Here is an 18,447-nt window from a genome sequence, read left to right on the forward strand (position 1 = left end):
CGCCCCTGGGCTGGGATGTCTGTCGAAATGTGCCATCTCCTCCTGGCCTCTGTGTCTCTGTCTCTTCTCAGAAGGATACGGGTCGTGTTTCTGCAAAGACCCCTTTCCAAATAAGGGCGCATTCCAAGGTCCCGGGGTCAGGGCATCGCTGTATGGATTCTGGAGAGAGACAGCTCAGCCCACGAAAGAGCAGAAAATGTTTTGCTCAGAAACAATGAATTTCACAAAGCAGCGTCAAGCGGGGATCGCCGTGCGCGACGGGGCTCTGGTGCCTTTGCAGGGGCTCCAGCCAGTGCGGGCCGGGCCGGAGGCACACCCTGCGAACTTGACCACGGCTGCGGTGCCCGCCTCTGCTCATCTCGGAAGTGCTCGGTGAGCTTGTCCCTTTTCCCCTGAAGTAGGCTGGCAACCTCACCATGTTTCTGGCTCAGGGAAGCCACTTGGTTGGTGGTCTCAGGAGAAATGGCCGACTAGACAGAGGTGGAGATGGGGCGTCAGCAGCACGAGGCCCCCAGGTCAGGCAGAGAAGCAGGCAGAACTGCAGGATGAGGTCAGAGGCTTTGAGGCTTGCATGTGGTGTAGACACTGGGGCTGCGATGCTTTCCAGCAATGGCGGATGCAGGCCCTGCCCAGGCCGGGTAGCCAGGCCCCGTCAGGGCACCTGTCCTCACCTGGCTGTAGGTGGTTGGATTCGGGACGGGTAAGTGAGGTCGTCCACGGCGTTCCCTGCCTCTCACTGAAGGGTCTGTCCGCCCTGGCAGCTGCTGTGGATCAGGGCCCACCTGACAGCTGAGGGCTCCCCAAGCCCCGTCCCGGCCCTGCCTTCCTTCCTGAGAGCCCCGCCACCTGACTTCCCACCAGCCCGCCCTCGTCAGGACTGGCTGAGCCAGGCCCATCTCCTCGGGGGGCTCCCCCCACAGAGCTGAGCAGTCCGGGACACGCCACGTCTGGATTCACTGTAAAAGTGCCTGAGCTCTCGCTGGGCTGAAGGCTCACCTCTGTCACGTCCTCGATCACATAATTGCTCTGCGGTGCTTGTTAGAAACATAGATTTTCACCTTTCCTACCCTGCCCGAGACCTTTTAAATTAACATGCCTATGGGAGAATACATATTTTTCGAAAGCATCTTTGTTCTTTGTAACAGGTTGGCAAATTTAGGAAATACTGTATTCTCTCCTTTCATTCTCGCTGAAGCAGGGGCTATGCTTACTCTCAGTTGCAGATGAGAAACCGGGGCCTGGGGGGACTTGCCTGCAGTCACACTGACAGTAAGCCGCGGGGGCCACTTCAGACGCGGAGACAGATGAGTCGGGGGATGTTCCGGGTCAGAGGGAGGTCACGTCTCTGAATACTCTTTGATTCACACTCACACATGCACATATTCCTCATTTTTTAGCCCTGCTGAAAAATTAAACCCGTAATGATCAATCTTCCAGAATAAAGCTCTGCAGACCGCAGGGAGGGGTGCGTCACCTTAACGCCCTGGCGGGGAGGGGACAGAGGCAGCGCTGCCGACGGGAGGCTCCCCGTGTTTTTTAGATTCTACGTATGAGTGATACCATTTGATGTTTTTCTTTCTCTGTCTGGCTCACTTCACTTAGCATGACAGTCTCCAGGGACATCCATGTTGCTGCAAATGGCATGATGTTGTCGGTTTTTATGGCTGAATAATATTCCACTGTATAAATACACCACATTTTCTTTATCCAGTCATCTGTTGATGGACATTTAGGCTGTGAAACCAGATTTATGACCTTTGACTACATCCTTAGTCACACAGGGAAAAATTGATTCAAGGGCAGGTCAAACTGGGTCATCTGAGGGTCACCGGTTTATTCGTTAATCCCACCACCTCTGCCTACACTATGTGTGGGAAGACCACATGTAATGATGTAACTGGAGAGGAAGGATACAGGTGCACATCCACAGGTGCAGAGGAGCAGGTGCACCGAGAGGGCCAGTGTCTCCCTTCCGCGAAGGAAAATCCCGGGGACTGCACTAAGAGAAAAGTTTGAAAAGAAATCCATCATTTTTCCAACTATGGATTACGGCGCCACCGTTATGCACGGTGGCAGTTCAGCCCAGGTGCCTGAGCCGGAGGCTTGCGGGAAACCTGCGCTGCCCAGACCTGGTCCCCACACAGGTCTCTGCAGCCCGCTGGTCCAAGACCCCGGGGAGAGAACACCGCATCCCAGCCTGCTCTCCTGGGTTCCACGTGCTGCTTCTCTCGACATCTTTTGGTCCCAGTGGGAGTCATGGGGCTGGGAACGCTTGGCTGGAACAAAATCTTTGGTCACAGAAAGAGTTGGCACGTGGATGGTCACTGAGACTTACTGTTGGAGGATTTTAAAACAACTAGCCGTTGTCACCAGAGCAAGTTTCAAAGAGTGCGACCTGCGTTTTCCCGCTGTTCTCTGTTCAAATGTTCACAAGTGATGGCAGCTTCCACACCTGTCCCGGGGTCCTCAGTGCGAGCCTTTCAAACAGAAGGGAAGCTCAGGTCGTCCGACTCGATGAGCGCTGACCTCGCCTCACAGTCACACGGGCTGGACAGTTCGGCTTTCCTGGCGGCTCTCAGGACAGGTACTTCCTTCCTTCACACCCAGACCACAAGAAAGCTACGTGTTCGTCTTTATCCAGTGCCCCGAGTTCTCTGAACCTACAAAGCACATGAAATCATCAGCAAACCTGGACTCCAGAAGGTACCAGAAGCAAAGTGGGTGCCCAGCCGGATGAACCCTGCAGGTGGCACTTGAGCTCCTGAGTCCCCAGGTGACGCGTCCCTGTGTGGAGCGCCGGGGGACTGCGGGCTCGCGGGGCAGGCATCGCCACGCGGAGACGCCCTCAGCAGGCGCCGTGTCCGTCCTTGGGGCACCCTTCAGCTTTGTCGCCCATCGAAACCCCAGAACGATTAATAAATGGCAAGGGGAAAAGACCCCACCCGGAGGTAACCCCTGCGAAGTGGCACCTGCCCTGAAGCCACGTCTGTGGCCGTCACCTCGGCCGACCGCAGGGCAGCGGGCCGCAGGGAGGGGCCCCGGGCGCTTCCGTGCGGCTGTGAGCTCTCCCCGCGGAGTTCTGGACGTGCTCCAGCTGGAGACTCCCAAGGGGCCAGTTAGGCGGTGCTCTAGCCGGGAGCGCGGGGGCTGGAGCGGGGAGGCGGGGTTCTTCGGGGGGAGTCTGGGGTCGGCCGTGAGCCCGAGTGGCAGAACCACCTGAGAGACAGACTCTGCCGGGGCGGCTTTGATGCTGCGGGGCCAAAGTTCAAGCAGGCGCAGGTGGGGAGACCGCGTCTGGGACGTCCACAGGCCCGTCCTTCCAGCTTTGTCCTTCAGCAAGTCCACCAGCAGACGCTTACTGAGCGCCTGTGAGACGGAGGCTGCGAAGAGACGAGAAAGCACGCAGACGGTTGCTGCCCTGGAGAAGATAACAATGGAGTGGGGGACTGGGGCGCTCACGTGTTTCTAAAAACCACGTATGTGAGGCAGGGACACACGAGGACCACCTGATCCAACACCAAAGACTGGAGAAAGCTGTCAGTTTGTCCTTCTTCCCGCACCTGGGCCTGGGAGCTTCCCCGAGTCTGCAGTGACAAGTGTTCTGTGTGTGAGAGAAGCTCAGTCATCACGCCGGAGCAGGGCCTCGGGGAGGAGCTCCTGTGCCCGACGGTCCAGGGCACTCGGGCCTGGGTTCTTCCAAGCGGATCACCCGCCCCACGGTCCCCCTTCAGGTCATGACAGAGGCGGTCCCGGTTCAGCTCTGGCCTGAGAACCGAGTCACGCTCCGCACCATGCTGGGAGGAGCGTGGGAGGGCCTGTGGGAAAGGAAAACTGCTCAGGGACTCTGTGCCTTTGTCAGCGTGACATTGCTGTAATAAACTCAAATGCCACTTCAAAAGCAAGATGTTTCACTGAGTTTTAAATTCACTGAATAGAGCAGAACTGTGATCTGTTTGATACCTGAGACGGGACTTCGGGGATCTTTAAAGTGAGCCCCACAATGTGGCAGACGCTGGGGACGTGCCCTGTTTCACCCACATCAGCCCGACCTTGGGAACAGGGACGGCGTCCTACTGGCCCCAGCCGGGCACGCCTTCTGGCTGTGCCCAAGGGAAGCCAAAGGACGAGCCCGCCGCAGCACACCGTCCACTTCCGGGCTTGAGGTTAGATAGCGCGCTTCAGAAACGCAAACACCTGAGCTTCCCAGCTCCTCAAACCTCAGCAGAACCTGTGACCATGAGAATGGGGTAAAGCCCAACTGGCTCCCACACCCTGCCTGCCACCCTGCTCAGGCTGGGCGGGGGGGCGGGGGAGGCCAGGCACCCTGCTGCTGGGGGTCCCTGCCCCTGCCGGCACTCTGGTCCCACCCCCCCACGATAACAGGCTTACGAAGCTGGTGCCAGTTTCCCAGGGTTCCTCCAGCCACAACTGCCAGGCATCCTCCCCCTCACAGTGACCAGCCTCTCGTCTCGTTCCCGCGGACCTTCTGACTTGAGAATGCGATGGCTTCCCACCAGGCAGAGACCCACCAGCTGAGGAGGTGGAGATGTCCAGGGGCAAGTGGACTTGGCGTTGTGTGCCGCGCAGGGTCCTGCCCTCACACATGGCCATGGACAACCAGAGTAGAGTGAGGACCTGGCTGCTGGAGGAAAGGGGCCAATGGGAGGGTAGAGATGTGAATGGGCCAGTGGGAGATCAGAGATGTGAGTGCACCAATGGGAGGGCAGAGATGTGCAGAAGGAGGGGCTAGGAGGGAGGAACCGGCGCAACTCACCTCTTTCCTCGGGCCTGATGGGAGGTGGGCATGAGAGACAAGAGAGAAGGAGCTTCAGGCCTGAAAGGCAGGCGGACGGGGCCCATCTCTAGGGCTGCCCTGCTTGGTTCCATCCTGCCTCAGTGGGTTGGGTCCCTGCTCCACCCGGCGGCCACACCGCCCAGCCCTCAGGGCATCTGTTTCTCACCAGCATGTGAGAAATGCGTTAGTGTTTAAGTTGCCATCTTTTTCTACTGCGTCGCTGATGGAGTGTGTGAGTGTTACATCCCTGAGCCCTTTTCCCATGAAGCTCTGTGGTTTCCATGGTGCAGTTTGCATAGCACCATAATCTTTGAGGACACGTGTGCCCCATCATAGCTTTCGGGGTCAGCTGGACCCAGGCTCAGATAACCACTTTGTGCCGGTGGGGAGCGAGCGTGGTGCTGCCTGCCTCGTAGGAACGCTGGGAATGTTAAGTCAGACGACGCACTGAGTTCCACAGATTGTACGCGCTTTCTGGGTTTTCCAGATTCACGGGATGGAACCCATGCATTCCATGCTGGCTGGAGCAGCCTGCCTTCCCAGGGCGCCATCTTTTGAACCAAGTTTGGGAACCTCTGGGCCAGAGGCCATCTTGAGTTGCAAAGATACAGGAAGGCTACCCTGTCATCCCTGCGAGGGTGACAGTTGCAGAAGGGAAATTGCCTCTTCTGTGGTCTGTGTCTTTGGAGCTTGGCCACATACCTCTGAGGGCTGCACAGACGTGCAGCCAGATAACATGTGTGTGGTTCCAGGACGAATTGACTGAATCTCTGCTGAGCACCTTTGAAACGGTACAAAATACTCGAAGGAGGTGAGAGGGTAAGTCGTAGAGCTGTCGCTCAGCGGACACGTCGGCGCCACGGGCTCACCCAGCTTGCGCGGAGTGTTCTTTTTGCCGGCTCGTCCAGCTGTTGGCCGCTTGGTTAGTTCAGCAGGCGCTTTGCTGCCCGTTTCTGTGAAAGGCACCTGCTAAACACTAGAGACGCACAGGTGACCAAGGTTTGCCGCGATCTGCAGAGGGCTGACAGTCGGGAGGGAAGATGTGGACACGCAGGGGGCAGTAATCTGAGGTCAGCATGCGTGTGCCTTCGTGGAGGCAGCCCCGGCTCTGGGGGAGGGAGCCCCTGGCTGAGGGGTCCAGGAGGGCGCGCGGCGGGGCAGCGCTCGAGGCAACCTTGACGTCTTCGTGCGCGGGCATCCGTGCCAGTGCCCTGCCCTCTTAACCTCTGCTGGGAGGACGTACTTTTCTGTAAAGTCAGTATTCTAAACACCGTTTCTATCCCCCAGACGTTCTTTCCCACCTTTTTTTCCTGTTCTGTTTCAATAGCTTCATATATAATTTCCAGGAACACCCCCACTCCGCCAGCTCCTGTACGACTCTCAACAGAGCAGGAAGATCCTTCTCATTTCCTCCCATTTACTTTCAAATCTCTCACCTTTGTCAATTAACCGCAGATCCTAACCACACATAAAGGAAATTTCGGTGCCTTTTAATTTCAATCCCAGTTGATTTGACATCCAAGTTTATACTGTTATTTTGTAGTTGGAGCAACGGGGGCAATTGAAATTCAGAAACTCTCATCATAGGTGCCGCATTTGCACTTCACGCATAGCCCCCGGTGAATAGGGTTTATACACTCCCTCCCGAATGAGCACAGCAGTGGCGAAGGCAGCATTAAAGCTGCTGGTAAGGATGCCGGGCCACCTCATAGCAACCACCAGGTTTCCAAGGGCAAATAGCTCCTTCCGACCCTGAGCAGCTAGATGAGAACATCAAAACATGCCTGGCACCAGACCCCCGGTGCCGGCCAGCGTTAGGGGCTGCTGCCTCGCCGTGAGTGACAGGCCCTAATTATTAAGGTAATTAGAAGTTATAACGCTGGCAGTATTAAAGGGAGAACTTCTAGAGCCCATTAACAGTGTTACTTTAAGTGATCTGGCTGTGAACTGTTCAAGTCTCTAATTACGTTACACGGCTGTCTTACAGGGTGATGTAGTTAGCTGCCCGGAGGAGGGGTTCACGTGCGCTGACTGCCGCTGCCGCTCCTAAGCGCTGCTCTCCAGGGTCTGGCTGCAGCAACGCCATTTAGTCTTCATTTAAAAAAACCCTGACCTTGATGTATTTGTGTGTGTTTCATGCCCAAGTGTTTTTGTTCTTTCTTTTCCCTATTTTTTGTGTGCCTTTGTATTTAGGGAGTATTCACCTAACCCGATTAAAGATCAACCAAGCTTTCTACGTAAAAGATGGATTCTGTTTTTTGGTACATTATAAACAATTAAATATTATGCCTTTCTCTCCACTAATTTCTCCTACAGAATCAGTAGTTTATTCTGGTGACATGAAGTGATAAAGAAAATCTTCAATAATTAATCTACCATTGCATTTTTCTTCTCTTGCAACCCAAGCAATACATTTTATATTGGACATATCATTATATCTTGGTTTTCAGCAAGGTCTCATGAAATCCAAATTGCTTTTTATTTAAGACCCAGTAAGATTACTTATTTATTATAAGCCACATTTGATCAAAATGAGCTGATTTAAAAACGTTAGACTCCCAGGAAAGACAATATTTCAAATTGCCTTTATTGAGAGCTTCGTTTTTTTATTTTATACATCATCTTTCATTTGAAAATCATCTAAATCCATTGCACACCTATAACGTAGGAGTACCGAGGACGACATTGCCTTCCTTTGAAATCAGTTCTCTCCCTGTGCCGTTCACACTGGCTTCAAGTTAACTTCTGCTCCTTCCCGGGCCCAGTGGCTCCCTGTCATCTTCCTTCTCTGCCCAACCCCAGCTGTTGGTTTATTCTCAAGGGGCAGGGAGGGCATCAGAGACAGCAACCCCCCACCTGCACCCCCAGCTTCGTAGACGGAGAGGCCACCGTGGGGCAGGGCCGGCTCCCGTCCCATTTCGCTCTCTCACTCACGGGTCCTCTGTCCCCTTGGGGCAGGTGACACGGGGCACGTGTTCAAGTTGGCAGCATCAGCTCTGCAGGGTCCACAGAGAGACACGAGGGGAGGAGGAGTGTTAAACCCACTTTGGGGACTTGTTACAATTCACACGGACGGGAGGGAAGGTGAGCAGTGGAGCCCTGCTGGTGCTCCGTGTTACCCCCTTTACCAGTGACCGGGGTCCTGGGCGCCAGCGAAGCCCTGGAAATGAGGGAGGAAAGAGGCAAAAGCCTGCGTGCGGGGACGGGACGCCCCAGGCTCCAGAGCGTCCTGGATGGAAGATGGCCAGGTTCATGCCCAGTGTCCCACACGGTCCTTGATGAACCCGAGAAGGTGGGAGCACCCCGCGGGTTCTGCCCGTTCCCCTCCGTAGTGGACGCTCGCTTGTCTTCCCAACAGCCATTCACACCAATTTTGTTTTCCTTTTTGACGGGGTCCGTCCCTGGCAGAGAAGGTTTGCGCGTCACCGGGAAGTCTGCTGGGGGCTTCTGACTGTGACGCCTTTGCTCACGAACTGGGACTTGTAGAAAAGCATGTCCTCTTCCTCCCGTAGACACTGTCGCGGGAGCTCCTGGGACCCCGGAGTGGAAGCGCCGTGAGAGAGCTGCCGGGGACCCTAGGCCCCGGGCGGATGGCAGGAGGGACACGGGGCGGACCAGGTCCTCCTTCACCCACAAAAACCCACAGACCAAACTTCTCTAGGGCTTTTTTTTTAATTTGAGACTCAAACAAACAGACAAAAATGTCTGTTGTTGAGGCCAGTTAAATTGGAGTTTTCTGTGACTCACAGCCTGAAGCTTCCGGTGGCCACTGCTTCTGGTCACTTGGCTGTTCTCGTCACAGACGACTCTACGTGCAGACGAGAGCCGGGAGGCATCCTCGGCTGTTCGTCCAAGAACACAGTCAGGGGGGGCTGCTGATTCTGCAGAAAAACCAGAGGTCAGGCTGGCCCGTCAACGCCCCAGTCCCCAGTGCTGCCCGAGCCCCGCGGGGCGCCCGGCAGCCACGGTGACACACAGAGGAGGCGGAAGGACGGGAGGCAGGAAGTCAGGCGAAGACACGCTGGAGGAACGTGGGTCTTCTGACCACCGCGCCCCTGCTGGGAAGGGCATCTCTGGGCTCGGCACACTGCTGACTTGAGGGCCCACACCGGCCACCCTACATCCAGGCGCCACCTCTCCTTCCTGGGCGCCTGAGCCACACGTCCCACCCGTTGAAGAACTGGCGCCAGTTCTCAAGTAAAAAGCGCCTCGTGAGTCAGGTCTCCTTCCCACGCTCATTTAGAGGAAAGGGGCTTCTAAAATCCCACCGGGCACACCCAGACTGTGGCTGCAGGGAGACCAGGCCTCGCAGGGGCTGGCTGGGGCGGGAGGTGGCACAGAGCAGGGCACCGTCTGCGCCGCGGACCGGCATGTCCCCACCGCAGCACAGCCCCTCCGTTTAACCCCCTCACCAACCTTAAGAACAGGTATTAATCCCATTGTACAGGTGCCTCAACCAAGTCAGAGGCCGGAGGTAGCCTGCCCAAGGCTGCCCGCAGCTAGTGATTCCTGACTTCACCTTCCCATCTTCCTGATTTGAAAGCCAACGCCTTTGCCGCGGCCTCTGGGAAGATGTAACGAGATTTAAGGATTCACTTCAGTTTTGGTTTTTTTCTTCTTTCCTTGGGGTGTAGTTAATTTATCACATATTACATATAATATCTATATGTGCAAGATAGTGACTCGAAATTTTGGTAGATTATACTCTAAATTAAAGTTGTTACAAAATACTGCCTGTGCTCCCTGTGCCGGACAGCAGTCCTTGCGGTGTGCCTGTTTCACACGCGGTGGTCGGCGCCTCTGACTCCCCCACCCCGATGGCACCCCCTCACCCGCGCTCACCACTGCTCTGTATTTGTGAGTCTGTTTCTGTTTTGTTATATTCATTCGTTCCTTTTATTTTTTAGGTTCCACATATAAGTGATAACGTGCAGTGTTTGTTTTTCTCTGCCTGACTCATTTCACCCAGCGCAGTACCGTCCAAGGCCATCTGTGTTGTTGCAAATGGAAAAATGTCGTTCTTCTTCATGGCTGAGTGATACTCTACTGTGTATGCACACCGCACCTTCTCTGCCCAGTCAGCCGCTGACGGACGCTTCGGCTGCTTCCATACTTGGCATTTGCGGAGCTGCTGCTGTGAACGTGGGGTGCCTGTATCTTCTCGAATTAGTGTTTTCATTTCCTTCAGGAAAATAGCCAGGAGTGGGGTTGCTGGATCATCTGGTGGATCTACGGTTAGTTTTTGAGGAACCTCCAGGCTGTTCCCATAGTGGCTGCACCAGTTTACGCTCCCACCAGCAGTGCATGAGGGGCCCTTTTCTCCACAAGCAATTAAGTGAATTTGGGGCTGTTATCCTCCACTATGCGTTTGTTGGGTTTTCCTCTTAAAGCACAGATTGCAGTTTTGTAGAATGTGAACCCCAGCTAAAGACAGATTTCGCGTGCCCCAGGGTTAGAGGTCTATTGACAACATGCTTCTGATAAAGTTTTTCTTTTTTCCAAAATACTCTCCTCCGTCTCAAGATCTTTAACTTAATCTCATCTGCAAAAGCTGATGTTTTTCATTGATACATAGTTGATTTGCACTGTTGTGTTAGTTTCAGGTGTATAGCGAAGTGATTCAGTGATACACACACACACACACACACACACACACACCAGTTCTTTTTCAGATTCTTTTCCATTATGAGTTACTACAAGGTATTGAACATAGTTCCCTGTGCTGTGCAGTAGGGCCTTGTTGTTTATCTGTTTTAAATGCAGTGGTGTGTATCCGTTAATCCCAACCTCCCGATTTCTGATGGACTTTAGCCTCTGTTTGCTTCAGGTGTGTCAGGATAAAATCACTGAGTCATTTTAAGTCACTACAGAACGTCAGAGAATGCACTTGGAACATGTGGGAAGACCTTGGTGAAAAGGGAAATCCTATGAAGTGTAAAGAACTTTTGAGCTAAAATCAGCATGATTATTAAAATTTGAAAATTATGAACTCAGCAGGAGCACTACAAATTTTCATTTTAAGAGCATTCTATCAGAAACACACTGAAAACGTGCGCAGAACTTGAGGCCCAGGCAGTGAACAGAATTCGTATTGAATGAAGGTATTTATGCCCTGGAAAGAGTCTTCTCACCTTTTTTGATTGTTTTTCTTCCTGCTTGCTAATCAGTACTGAGTCCAAGTCTCACTTGTGCAAAACTAAAGCCTCGCAGAATCACATACGTCTACAATACTCTGAAATCACCTGTGTGGTTTCAAGTGTGTCTGTTCATGAGCAGCACGTCCACCCGTGTGCACGCAGAATAGTTTAAGTCAAGGCGTTGCGCCTTCAGCTGCAACAAGGTGTTTTTAGTAGTTGTGCGCTGCTTTGTTTGGTTGAGAATTGAGAGCTTCAAGGGTGTCACTGCTTCCACAAGCCAGTGTTCACAGAGGCAGCTTTCACCTTTTTCTGTAAATGAAGCCAAGGCCAGGGTGCAATGCATCAGCCTCATGGGTGGTCTGCTCAGCTGACGTTGGGAAATGGTCCCGGGACCGCGGGTCATTCTAGAAACCCCGCACCTGCGCAGATGAAGAGTAGGAGAGAGACCCCCTTCCCCTCAGGGCCACCTCTTCCACTTGCTCACGGTGCCCACCCGCTCAATTAGTTTCAGTGAAACTGTATTGTAATCTTTCATTAAAACTAGTTTTAATTTTATCCAGTAGGGACACTCGAGCCAGTGTCTTTGGTGGCCAACCCAAGATGAAAACTGAGCTGTCGTCACTCTGATGATACAACAGAATGCGCTGTATGTTAAACATTCTTTTCTGAGCTGAGAATTAGGGAAATTGACATTGGTTCCCAAGTGACTGAATTCTCCGCCAGCCTCGACGTCAGGAAAGTAAAGTGCGCTTGCAGCCGCGCTGGGTCTGGGCGGGCACCGCACGGCGCTCCCTCGGCGGCAGTTCTCAAGGGCTCTGGTCCCCAGGCCACGGCGCCCTTTTTTTGAACACCTTGATTATGGTAATGGTTCCTGTACAGTAAACCACACATACTTCAATGAACAATTTGATGAATTTGATAAACGTATATATACCACGATCAAGACAGCGAACGTTTCCATCACGCCCCAAGAGGTGCAATTCCTGGTTATCGTTTTAATAACAGTAAAGTGACAGGCTAATAAGAAAATGTGGCTCTGTGTTCTTTGGGTTCTTTCTGGTTTCTTGTCAAGTGTCTTAGGTTTCTGATTTATTTAATTTGTAGCACTTTTACTTGCTGTGGTTCCTGTACAGTAAACTGCACGTATTTCAACTGTACACTTTGATGAATTTTGATAGAGGTGCACAGTATATTCCTAAAAGACAGAGGAGCCCTGAAGAGCTTTTGTCTATGTGAGTTACGCCTTTAAATACCTATCACATGACAAACTAACGTGGAGAATTTTTAGAATGTATTAATTTATTTAAAAATAACTATACCAGTCTGGGATTTGCAGGTGCAAACTACCTTATATAAAAGAGATACACAGGGTCCTACTGCGCAGCTCAGGGAACTGTATTCAATACCTTGTAATGGCCCATAATGAAAAAGCATATGAAAAGAAATATGTACGTACGTGTAACTGAATCACTATGCTGGACACCAGAGATTAACGCAACATTGCAAACTGACTACACTTCAATTTAAAAAACTAAAGCAAAAATTTAAATTAAAATTAAACAACCAGACCACCTAAATAACAGTGGCAAATACACATTGCTTTTCCAGCTAGCCTGCAACTGTGTCTTCAAGAGCAGAAGGGCATTTTAGTGGAGAAGGTGTATCGTTCAGTCTGACTTAGGAGAAGACAGGTGGGTCCTCACACCTGCCTCAGTGCTCGGTCTGCCGCTGTGTTGTCTGGCTGAGGGATGTAAGGAAACAGGCCCTCACGCAGTCCGCAGCTGGGAAGGGGAGGTGCTTTAACACCCTTTTAACTGATTGCGGGTGTTCCTCCTGGTCACTGCACCAAAGGGTGACAAGTGTCAGTGTCCTGGGGTCAGTTGCACTGAATCTGAAAACACATCAGTGAGCACTTTGTCTATTTTATATTTAGGCCCATCGGTCTAGCTTGTGCTTTGAGTGACTCTTGTGCCATTTGCAGTTTTGTGACGTCACGCACTGGTCATTTGGGAAACACTGGTTCATGGAGTCACGCAGCTGACGTGGTTCATTATGGTAGGTCCAAAAGTCACGCTGGCCAATGTCACCACCAATCAACAACAACGGCGCCTTTAGGAACTGGGACGCTGTTAAGTTCAGAGGCGAGTTTTCTAAATTGGAATTTTCACGTCAGACGCCAGACGCTGTCTCTGTGACGACGGTGCTGCCGGTTACGTCCCTTGACCCGCCGGCTGCTGCTTTCACTTCCACTGAATACTCCAGGCTCGGTTGCGCGGTTTGTCTGCCGGGGGCCCTTCTGAGGAAAGACAGCCCAGCCCGCTGGAGGGCAGGCGGCGTCCCGGCCGGGGTCTCGGTGTCCTCGAGAGACAGGCCTGTGCGTCCCGTCCCGTCGCCCGGGGCCCGGGAGGGACACAGGCTCAAGGCTGAGGGCTGGAACACTCACTTCTCCAGCATCGTCAGGGCACTCCTTGGGGACCGCGGGCATTACTCCCTGTCACTGTGACCACTTCCTGTGACACGGGCACCGCTGGGAGCCGCCGCCGTGGTTTGGGCTGACACCCCGGGAGTTCGGCCGCCGTTGGTCCTGCGCCATCAGAGCGAACGTCCAGCCGGTGAGGTTAGGAGCACCCCGGCATTCTCACAAAGACAGTGTGGGCCTGGGGACGCCTTGTAAAGGGCTTCGGGTTCTCCAGCTGACTGCACTCCACTCTGGGAAATCACTAAGTGAGATGGCGGGTGGGGTGAACACAGAGAGCACTTGTTTTGCTGGGAATCCATGGGGACTTCAGGAACACTTAAAAATGACTCAAGTACGGGCCCTGGGCTGGGGGCGACAGCTTCAGCTATCAAAGTGGCCAGAATGTGTGAGGTATTTGGAGAGCTTTGCCTGGAAAGAGCCGGTATGTTAACCTGCAAAGAGCTAAACGGCATCTTCAGTCTGAGAGGCCGTGTCTACCGCGTGGCGGGGGAGGACGCCGCCCGCGCTGCGCCCGGGAGGCGGGGGCCCTGCTCCCCTCTCCCCCCCACCCCCCGCCGCGGCCCCTGCGGGCAGGGGGAGGACCTGAACCGCAGTGTGACTGGAATCCGAGGCAATTTCAATAAGAGCCAATATTCATTTTTTAAAAAGTAAGAATGTGACTCGCATCCTACAGAAAAGTGAATAGTTTAGCACAAATCTTAGGAAGGAAGGAAACTGTCGTATTGGTGAAGTGGGTGAAATCTGGACAATGTTCATATGCAGAAAGTCCACATTTCAGACGCTAAATCCATTTTTGAAGCAAACAGAGACAATGAAAGCTAGCGCTGGCTACAGCCGCGGTTAATCTTTAGAGCTCAGTGGACGCCTTGGCAGTTTACTCCGGTTTTGGTGAACGCAGGTTTTTTTTTTGAAAGCTTGTTGGCTTCCATTCAGGCAAAAGCACAACAAGGCTGAAAATGTACAGCATTACGAGACGCTCAGATTGATGCCAAAGACAGCAAGTCTCAGCTCATCTGCTTTCGAGGTTGTGCATCTGATCACAAGTGTCTCTAACAAGCTTTTTTTGGAACAGAGTGGGATGGGTCTAAAAACGGAAAGTGCTTGTGTCGCTAGTGTGTATTGACGTTTTAAGAATATCGATATTTCATAAGTAGTTTATACAGAAAATACATTACGTAGTATTTGCAAGGTGGTTTTAAGTCTTATTTGGACCGGCCACTGATTACTTTATTACTATTGAATAACCCATTAAGGAGACGTCTTAACTGCAATACAATTATTTAGTAAACCTTTTACAATGAAACCAACACTGAGAACGAGAGAACCATCTCGGCTTTGTCTTAACTAATAATTATAATGTATTTACCACGTGTTTTTATGTCTTTGATGCGTGGTAAATTGTATGTATGGTGGTGTCACACTGTACCCGTGAGGGTGGTTATTTTATAAATGTGCTAAATCTAATTACAATATATAGCGCCAAGAAAACCAGCCGCCAACATGAAGTCCCGCCCACTTGGCCATTTGTTGCCCGATTTCATGCCCTCTGCTCCGGAATCGACACTGAGCTGTGTCCAGTTAGTAGGACTGAGTGGCAGGTTCAGGATAAAAAGAAGTTTCTCCCCCCGAGAAGTTACTGGTGAGAGAAATCCGCACACCTGCTGTCGTAGTGGCACCCGCCGCGTTTGCGCTCCCAGGGGCAGCCCTGCACGCGTGGTCCCGCCAGCCTGCCGGGTCCCAGCGAGCCTCTTGGGCGGTCTTTCCGGCCTCACACAGCTGGGAAGACTGGCCTAGGTAGCCGTGTGTGTGTTTCATGATGCGCGTGGTGTGAAACAACAAGATAAGGTGGGAAGGAAATAAGAGGAAAAGTGGAAGTTGTAGGCAGGAAAAACTAAGAAACTCCCCAAAGCCTATACAGAGTGTATCATTTTATATCTAAAGATTTAAGGGTCCAAACAACCCTTAAGGCGAAGTGAATGCGAGAAGGTGACTCAGCACGTGGATCTGCATTGTTAGGAGGAGACAGAGCAGCCGCATGTAACCCTCAGCTCTACTCACCTGCACCGAGCTGTGTGATCTTGGGGAGTTCCTTAACCTCTCTGAGCCTTTGTCGCCCCTTCTGTGAAATGAGCAGAGTGCTAACACCTACCTCACTGGACTCTTGTGAGGATGAACTGAACGACGTGGTCTGTGAACCGGGCCTGGTGAACAGTGGGTGCTCAGTCAGCGGTAGCAATGGTTCTCGTGGCTGCCTTTGGAAAGCGTCGTGTGTGACTCCTCACTCTCCTTTCAGAACCGCTGCGCCACAAAGTACCACTGAGGTAAGTGGACGAGCTGACTCCTGGGCTCCCACCAGGGGCGAGGGAGGGGGCTGGCCATGGACGCGGATCCTCCCACCAGGCTGTCACCGCTTCAGCCGCTCCACTCCGCTCCCTGTACTCCCCGGAGATGAGCGCCAGCAGACAAGGGGGCCCCAAATCCTCCCAGCAAGAGGGCGAGGCCAGAGCGGAAGGAAAGGGGTGTGACCCAGCACACCTCATCTCGAAACTGCCGTCCTTGCTCTCCCGGGGCCGTGAAACGGCTGAGAAACAGGGTGTTTGTGTGCAGGAGACCGTCCCTACGGGCTGCGGAAGGACGAGTGACCGTGTCCTTGGGGTGGACACCACTCCAGCACCCCACCCATCAGCTGGGGAGACAGCCTGCCACCACGATCGTGGCAGCTCTGAGACCTGTGGGCAGGCACAGGTCTGCTGCAGAGAACAAGCACTTCTGATCTTTCTTCTAAACTTTACTGTTGTAGAAAATTTCAAGCATACCCTAAAGCAGAGACATTAGTCTAATGGACCCCAAGCCTCTCATCCAGGGTGCTTTTCAGCCTTCGGTCCACCACCTGACCCCCTTTACTCCCTGCGTGGTCATCAAGTCTGTCCAGTACATCATGTCACCCTGTTGGTGAGACTATTTCAGCATGCGTCTCAAAGATAATGGCTTTTTAAAAACGTAAGAAACATCACTATTACACCCAAATATTAATAGAAATCAGTAATGACCTCCTGGGTATGACCCTGGAAGCACAGGAAACAAGAGGAGACAGACACAATGGACTACAGTAACACTGCAAACTTGTGTTCACCACTGGGCACTGCTGACAGAATGAAAAGGCGACCTACGGAACGGGAGGAAATATTTGCAGACCTTCTTTCTGATAAGGGGTTCATATCCAGAACTCCAGCTCTACAAAAAAAAAAAGACTAAAAAATGGGCAGAGGATTTGAACAGACACTTCTCCAAAGAAGATAAACAGATGGGCCGATAAGCACTTGAAAAGACGCTCGGTGTGACTAATCGTTAGGAAAATGCACATCGAAACCACGGTAAGGTACCACCTCACACCCATTAGTGGGGCTGCTAGAAAAAAAAATTTAAATAGAAAACACCAAGTACCAGCAAGGACGTGGAGAACCTGGGCCCCGTGCGCGGCTGGGCGAGCGCAAATGGCGCAGCCGCCACGGAAGGCAATATGGTAGTCCCTCGGAAAACTAAAAACAGAATTACCGCGTGGTCAGCACTTCCACGTGTGGGTGCGTACCCAGAAGAATTGAAAGCAAAACCTGGAAGAAATTACACCCGTGTTCATAGCAACATCATTCACGGTAGCCAAAAAGTGCGAACAACCAAAGTTTCCACTGACAGATGGTCCGTCTGTACAGTGGAACATGACTCAGCCTTAGAAAGGAGAAAATGCTGACACCCACTACGACATAGATGACGCTTGAAGACGTTACGTGAAATAAGCCAGTCACAAAAGGACCAATGCTACGTGATTCCACTGACACGAGGGATGCGGGGCAGTCACACGCAGAGCCGGGAGAACGGCGGGCACCAGGAGCTGGGCGGCCAGGGGAGTCGAGAGTGCACGTGTCACGGGGGCACGGCTGCAGTTCTGCGAGATGAGAAAAGTCCTGGAGTAGATGGAAGTGGTGGCTGTACACCAGCGTGAAGTGTTCACGCCACGGAACGGCACACTTAGAAGTGGCTGAGCGGGAAACGTTATGTGTATTTATGTATACAGTCTTTAAAAAAATTGACAAAATTCAGTGTTATCACATACGCGGTCAATGTTCAGAATTTCCTGATTGGCTCATGTCTTTTTTTTTTTTTCAATTGATTTGTTCAGAATCAAAGCCCAGTCTTCACATGGCGTGTGGTCAACGTGCTCCTTGCGTCTTTTTTGGTCTGTAACTGTTATTCCGTCTTGTTACTTATTTAAGGAATTAAGTCATTTTGTCCTGTAACAGTTCCCGTATTCTCTATTGTGCTGACTGCATTCAGGTGATTCTCTGTCCCCTGGATTTTCCGTAAGTCAGTGATCTTTTCTGGAACACAGCGTTCCAGTGGAACTTTCTACAGAGATGGGCGCGTCCGCGTCAGCACCGCCTGCTCTGGCAGCCACCGGCCGCCTGTGAGCACTGAGCGTGTGGTGTGGCTGAGGAACAGAATATTTAATTAAATTTAATTCTAAGTCATTTAATTGTAAATATTTTTGCAAAGCCAGGTCGAGGACACAGTCCTAGAGACTTAATCAGATTCAGGGCTTCTTCTGTCCAAGCGGCACTTTGATGGGCTGTTTCCTCAGGTGAACATGGCTCTGCCCGGCCCCCAGCACGGAACCTGTCAGGACCAGGTGCAGGTCACAGGCGGACAGGCAGAGAGGGCCACGCAGCCAGCACATGCTGGAGGCAACATCAGACCAGGTGGCCCTTCTTGAAATCCACACCCTTGGCCACCGCCGTCCTGCCTGGTCTGATGTGGCTTCTTCCCCAAACGCTTACCTCTGTGCACGTGGACAAAACCACTCCCCTTCTGTCCCAGCTCATTTGTATCCGTCTCCTCTTGGACCTAACGTTCAGGAATACATGAATTTTTTAAACGCCCTTCAGTGCCTCTTGGTCCGTTTCTCTCCTCCTGCTGTTGGGCTGAAATGCTGAACTCTGTTCACATCGACTCCATTGTCACCTGCCGTCTGTTCTGTTAAA

The sequence above is a fragment of the Camelus bactrianus genome, chromosome 14 (genome assembly GCF_048773025.1).
Source record: "Camelus bactrianus isolate YW-2024 breed Bactrian camel chromosome 14, ASM4877302v1, whole genome shotgun sequence".
Lineage (NCBI taxonomy): Eukaryota > Metazoa > Chordata > Mammalia > Artiodactyla > Camelidae > Camelus > Camelus bactrianus.